The sequence below is a fragment of the Passer montanus genome, unplaced genomic scaffold, assembly GCF_014805655.1.
Source record: "Passer montanus isolate IOZ18808 unplaced genomic scaffold, ASM1480565v1 scaffold21, whole genome shotgun sequence".
In the NCBI taxonomy this organism is placed as follows: domain Eukaryota; kingdom Metazoa; phylum Chordata; class Aves; order Passeriformes; family Passeridae; genus Passer; species Passer montanus.
In genome coordinates, this window is record NW_024366703.1 from 3,187,456 (window position 1) to 3,194,023 (window position 6,568).

Below are 6,568 nucleotides of genomic sequence, written 5' to 3' on the forward strand. Positions count from 1 at the left end.
TTAATGGTCAGCTAATAATATGTTCTAAACCAGATATTTTTTCCCTTCAATCTCTGCATACAAGTGACTGAAGTTAAATTTTCTCCTTCATGCTTGTGACAATTTCTAGTCAATTTAGTTTCAGAGTTATGATTCTTTTTTTCCTTGCACTGGCAATCTCTCTCTCCCACTGCTATCACCTTGTTTCTTGTTTTCTGGTTCCCTAGCTGGGAAGAGACAGTGTGTGCTATGGCTGACCAGTATTTCAGTGTGCTAAGGAAATGTTTAACAATACAGATCTGCTCATCTTTCCATTGCTGGAGTCACTTGTTTGATTCTGTCTTCTTTACTAGCAGCCAATTATTATAAAGTCTGTAGGAACTTACTTTACGATTTCTCTTACTTTTTTAAAGTTCCTGGAATTTAGTTCAACACAGTTGGAACACTGTGTGACACAATTTTACCTTTCTCTTGAAGTGTTTCTTAAATGCATTTTTCTTGTTTGTGTATTTGTCAATGGCCTAATAATACAGATGTTGGCATTTTGCAACCTGCTTTGCTACTTTACTTTAGGCTGTAAAAGAAGAGTAAGCATTAAAGAATGCTATATATATCCCAGAAGTGCTATTATGTGCTAATATATGGCTTCTTATAGAGGGCTCAGTGAGGATGAAGAAAAACCCTCTTGGCAGAAATGCAAAACCTCATTGCTGATCATTTTCATGAGTAACTGATGGGGATAAGAGTAGCCCGATTCCTATTGTTTCCTATCAAATCAAAGGCAGTTTTCACACCGAGCATACTACTATTTTTATATGATAAACAATGGTACTACTCTTTGCCTAAAAAGCAAAGAAATATGTCACATCATTCCAAGATTATGACAAAGACTTGGATAATGGCAGTAAGAGTTAAGTTTACTTTCTGCTAGTAAATTACTCATATATATGAGAAAGTATACAAGATGGAGCAAGGAAAATTCCAACTGGACCTAAATAAATTAATTCACAATGAGGATGGTCAGGGGTTGAGACAAATTGCCTAGAGGGGTTATAATTGCCATCCTTACATGCACTCAGACTTTATTTGGATGAAGCTGTGAGCAGTCTGAATTAACTTTAACATTAGACCTGCTTTGAGCAAAGGCATAGACTAGATGATGTCCAAAGGTCCTGCCAACCCAATTAGTGTTCTATTCTAGATAATGTTCTGCTTGATTGGGAATTTAACACTGGAAATAAGAGTTCCCAGGTGGTTATATGTGAACTCTTCTTCCCACCTGAGTAAGCATGCAGTAATTTTAAGTAGGTTGCCTGGAGTTTGAGGTTGATTTTCCTCTCTGTGGTGCAGCACTGATGAAATGACATATGGAGTGCTGTGTCCAGTTCTTAGAACAAGAAGGACGCGAAGCAAGCCTCAGAGCCCCAGAGGGACCACAGGGCCCCAAAGATGGTTAAGGTATTGGAGCACTGTTCATACAGGGAGAGGTGGAGAGTTTGGGGACTGCTCAGCTGGAGAAAAAAAGTCTCATGGGGATCTTTTCAGCATATGTAATTCCTTGATGGAAATGAATGAAGACGAAGACGTCAAACTGTTCTCAGTAGTGCCCACTGACAGGAAAAGAGGTAATAGATACAAATTGAAACACATTAAATTCTACCTGATAACAGGAAAACTTTTTTTTCATTATGAAGTTGATCAAAACTGGGACAGATTGCCCAGATTGTACAACCCCATCTATGGACATAGTCAAAACCCAGCTGCATACAGTCCTGGGCAACCTGCTTTAGCTGGCCCTGCTTGAGCAGACAGGTTGCATTAGATGATCTCAAGAGGTGTATTCTGACCTAAGGAATTCTGTGAAGGTTTCAAGTTTTTAAAAGCTGTAGAATGGCATTTCCATCAGATGTCTAGAGAATCAGTATCCAGTGAAGGTGAATGCTGTGGTTCTCTCTAAATGCCATTCAGATTGCTACACAATTCTATCAAGAAAACTAAGGATTTTTTGTTTTGTTAGTTTCCTAGTTCAGATGGATTTCATTAATTCTTTCATCTACAAAATACAAGTAACTCTTAGAATAACTGGAGGGTAGTTGGAGATTTGCCTAGAAACAGACTCCAGAGTAGCTCAATAAGGATGTAACATTGTACCAATGTGGATCTTCTTGCAAAGTTAGAATTATTCACTCATTTCAGATTTTGCTGAGAACTTGGCTTTATTGATCAATGTTTATTTTGTCTCTGAAATTTATTTGGGAGCTGACATTGAACATTGGTATATTTCAAAAAGTGTTAGAACTGCTTTAATGGAATTCTTGGAGTTCACAAATTCTTGTGTGTCCTGGCTGTTCCTTTCAAAAGATACATTTTATTCATGTTAAATGTAAGTAATTCTGTTTCACATTAGAATGATACAGTAGTTCTTTAGAGATTTCAAGAAAATACTCCTCAAGGATGATTATGCTTAGAAAGCAGCATTTATTTTTTTGTTTTAGGAAAGCTCATATATGTGAAAAAGGACTTGGCTTTTTAAAAAAAGCAAACACTGTGTTAGAGAAAACTGAGGACTGCTGAGTAAAATTCAGTTGATGAGAAAGTCAAAAGTTGAAGAAATAGAGAAAAATTAGAGCAGCTGTATTTTCATCACTCATTTGAGGGCTACAGTCACCACCTCTGTCATACCATGTGTCCTAGGGTGACTTTATGATACTGTATTGTATCCCCCACCATCTGCTGATGCTGGGTATTGAGTTCTGTGCCTTAAAACTAGATCCAAGAGCAAAGGGAGGCAGAAGCACTGGTGTGCAGTTTGGTCTGCAGAAGCTTCACTTCCTCTACCAGATTCCTTTCTCTTGGTGTGTAGTCTGCAGCTGCTTGAATTTATAACATCTCTCTGGCTTGAGGCACTGATGTCTTTTTAGTCTTCTGGTCCCTAGGTTTAAGCTTGTTTTCTTACCCACAGATAGCTCCAGTACTGTCCCTAACATGTAGCTTTTACAGAAGAAGGGCACTGCTTTGGATTGCTATTTTTCTGGGTATGATGATTATGATTTATAGAGAGTTAACAAAGGTACTAGGGTTTGTTCAAAATGTGCATGGTCTGTTGTTTATTCTTCCTAGCTTCTGTAGCCTGTTTTGGGGATTTATTGGTAACTGCACCCAGATTGTTAGAGGAGGAGTAGGGGATGAGGTTTCCCAGCCCTTCTTCTCTTTCTTCTCCTTTAAATCTGTTATGTGTAATCTATGTGTTATTCTCACATTTTGAGACTATTCAGTTTCCCCTGAATGTTACAGAGACCACTTTCCTGGTATTTTATCTGGTAAACTTCCACTATATGGCCTGCAGCTTGTCTAGAGTGAGGGCTGAAATGTCTAGAGGGGTTGAGGAGGCACCTGACCCAGGCATGGAAAGTGCTGAGTAGTGTGGGGAGTGGGAGAAAATGGGCCAAACTCTGAAGGAATTTTCTGACCCAATAGCCTGGGATTTTCCCTGTGAACAAATCCAGAACCCAGATAAGCTGGGGACATATTTGCAAGAGAACCAGGACACCATGTTTCCTGTCACTAATGACACATATTTACTCTGATGAGCTCAGTTAATTTTTTAATTCTGTTTCTTTCATAATATGAAATTAATGCCTTGTTTGAATCAAACACTATTCTTGCTGCCTTTGAACTGCTATAAGTAGATCAAAATGCTCACATCACATATATGGACCTGTATGTTTAAAGAAGCCTGTTGCATGCAATGCTAGGAGTTAACTATCTTTGAATTTATAATTAATTCATAAGCATTTATTAACATAATTTGCTTCCTGATGATATAAAGCATAAGTATTTAAGGATCTACTTTCCTCTGATAATGAAATGAGAGCTTTTTCTGTGCTGCTTCTCACTTGCTCTTTATGTTATGGTCTGGAAAGGTGCTGAAAGCCTCAGCTTTCATCACCTTCAGTCAGTATCACTTGGTAGCAGCAGGACTCAGTTCCTGCATTGTGGTGAGATGAGGCAAGAATTTGTCACGTACACTATCACTTACCTGGCATGGGACTGCTTGTCCTTAAAAGAGGGACTTCAGCATGATTTAGGGAGATCAATACCAGTTGTGTACATTTGCAAGTGTCCCAACTGCTGTGTGAGCATTACTGCATGGCCTACACAGTATAATGAATGACATAACTGAGGTTTTAATGTGCTTGAATAGAATACAGTGCATTCATTACCATGTAAACATGAGCTTAGCTGATTAATTCATTTAGAAAATGTTGGGTTCCTTATTTTTTCAAATGGGACACTTGATAAACTATGCTATGAAATCTCACTTAGAATACAGTTTAGATTTTAAAAAAGTCTTACCAGATGCAGTAGTTTGGGAACAGCCAGGAGAGCATCAACAGCTGCATGTTTTAAATGCATGTATATAAGTTTAATAATGCTGTATCAAACTACATTTGAGCAGGACCACTCTTATGCACATTCTGATATAGGTCAAATTCTGCTAAACTGACTGAATGTGACTAATGAAATATTCCCATGATATGTATATAGTTTTTGTTGTATCTTTCTCTGTTTAGTGTTCTTTAGCCTGTGACTTGTCAGTGTGTGTTTTGTGGTATAAAACTGCAACAATGGTTAACAGTAGAAGGTTAAAACCATCAAAACACTGTTAAGCTATACTGAATCCTGGGGTGCATCAGGCACAGCATCACCTGCCAGTCAGGGCCGGTGGCTGACCCCTTCTCCTCTGCCCTGGTGCAGCCTCGCCTTGAGTGCTGGGGCACTTGGGCCACCTCAGTGGAAGAAAGATGTAAAGCTGTTAGTGAGTGTCCAAAGGAGGGCTGTGAAGATGGTGGGGGGCCTTGTGAGGAGCAGGGCTCAGGTCACTGGGCTTGTTCTGCCTGGATGAGACTGAGGGGAGACTTCATAGAGTCTGCAGCTTGCTCATGAGGGGATGAGAAGGGCAGGCACTGATCTCTTCTCTGTGGTGACCAGCGATGGGACCCAAGGAAATGACCTGAAGCTGAGTCAGGGGAGGTTTAGGTTGGATATTAGGAAAAGGTTCTTCACCAAGAGGGTGTTTGGCACTGGAACAGGGTCCGGATGATAGAGGGCCTTGTGAGGAGCGGGGCTCAGGTCACTGGGCTTGTTCTGCCTGGATGAGACTGAGGGGAGACTTCATAGAGTCTGCAGCTTGCTCATGAGGGGATGAGAAGGGCAGGCACTGATCTCTTCTCTGTGGTGACCAGCGATGGGACCCAAGGAAATGACCTGAAGCTGAGTCAGGGGAGGTTTAGGTTGGATATTAGGAAAAGGTTCTTCACCAAGAGGGTGTTTGGCACTGGAACAGGGTCCCCAGGGAAGTGGTCACAGCACCAAGCCTGACAGAGTTGAAGAAGCTGTTAGACAATGCTTTCTGGCACATGGTGTGACTCAGGGACGTTCCTGTGCAGGAACAGGAGTTGGACTTTCATGATACTTATGGGTTCCTTCCAACTCAGGATACTCTGAATTCTATGCTGCTTCAAAAGATTTTTAGCTATATAAACTTTTGTTCATGTTGTGGAAAAATAGCCTCACACAAGATGAACATTTAATCAGGAAAAATAATTTAGATTCTGTTTAATTGCTCTGTCTAGTGTATCATGTGTTTATCATTGCACTGTAACTTTAATTGTAACACTTTTTGATGCACCTGATTCAGACTAGTCATTGAATTGATGTTAATGGAGATCTGTTGCGTGGTAAATATTACAGCAGTAGGACTGGATGGCAGAAACAGGTCAAAGTTATTAAAGCCTTCAGCTGTTGCAGCACTTACACAAGGATGAAAGGGAAGAGTGCACTGGAGTGCTGCTGCAAAATGAGCATTTATTTCAAAATGCAGAACAGAAGAGCAAACACCTAAAACAGTTGCAGGTAATGTGGTGGCATTGCAGTTGATACAGGAAATGTCTCCTTACGTTTCTGTCATTATTGTTAAATGCAGTATACAAGAAATTTTCTAGAAAGAGTACAATTGGAAAATTAAGGCAGCATTAGTTTTGTGGGTAATTACCTCATAATATGATGGATTTCTGTGAGTAGGGGGGGCAAAAAGCAGATGCACTGAGCCACGGAGACAGCTTTTACTCGTGCTAAGCCGTTGGCTAGTTGGTCCCGGTTCGAGGAAAGCACACGTATTTTCACGGGATTCGGGCTAACTTAGTGCAGTGTTTAGTGTTTACGGGCTGGAGAAACGGGTTTAACTTCCACCCTTCCGCGGGCAGAGCTGAAGTTATTTTTAAGAAACGGCGCCAGTGCCCCAGCGGTGTGTGCCGAGCGGAGGGCGCGGGCCGGGCGCCGCCGCCGCGCTTACCCGGGCGCCCGCCCCGGGACCGGCCGCGGCAGCCCGGCGGGGAGGAGGGAGCGCTCCGAGCGGGGGAGGCGCACGGCGTTTCCCTTTCTCTTTCGCCGGCCGCCCGCCCGAGGCCGCGGGGCTGCGCCAGGTACGGCCGGGGCCGCGGCGGGGGCGGGAGGCGCCGCAGGTGCGGGAGGGGAGGGACGGGAGTCGGGAGAGCGCGGGCAGACCCGGGCGGCCGCCGCCCTCTCC

The 6,568-nt window shown here is 42.3% G+C and overlaps 1 protein-coding gene across 3 annotated transcripts in view; it reads left to right on the forward strand.

Annotated features, from left to right (window-relative positions):
• The window catches only part of PCGF5 (polycomb group ring finger 5), a 67,626-nt gene that overhangs the window by 24,601 nt on the left and 36,457 nt on the right, over nt 1-6,568 (forward strand). For 2 of the 3 annotated variants that reach the window (XM_039708739.1, XM_039708741.1), the window contains exon 1: nt 6,335-6,464. The exons of the other annotated variant lie outside the window; for it this stretch is intronic. The gene's annotated coding sequence lies outside the window, so the exon portion shown is untranslated. Of the gene's footprint in view, nt 1-6,334; nt 6,465-6,568 lie in introns of those variants that run through there. 3 annotated transcript variants of the gene reach the window in all.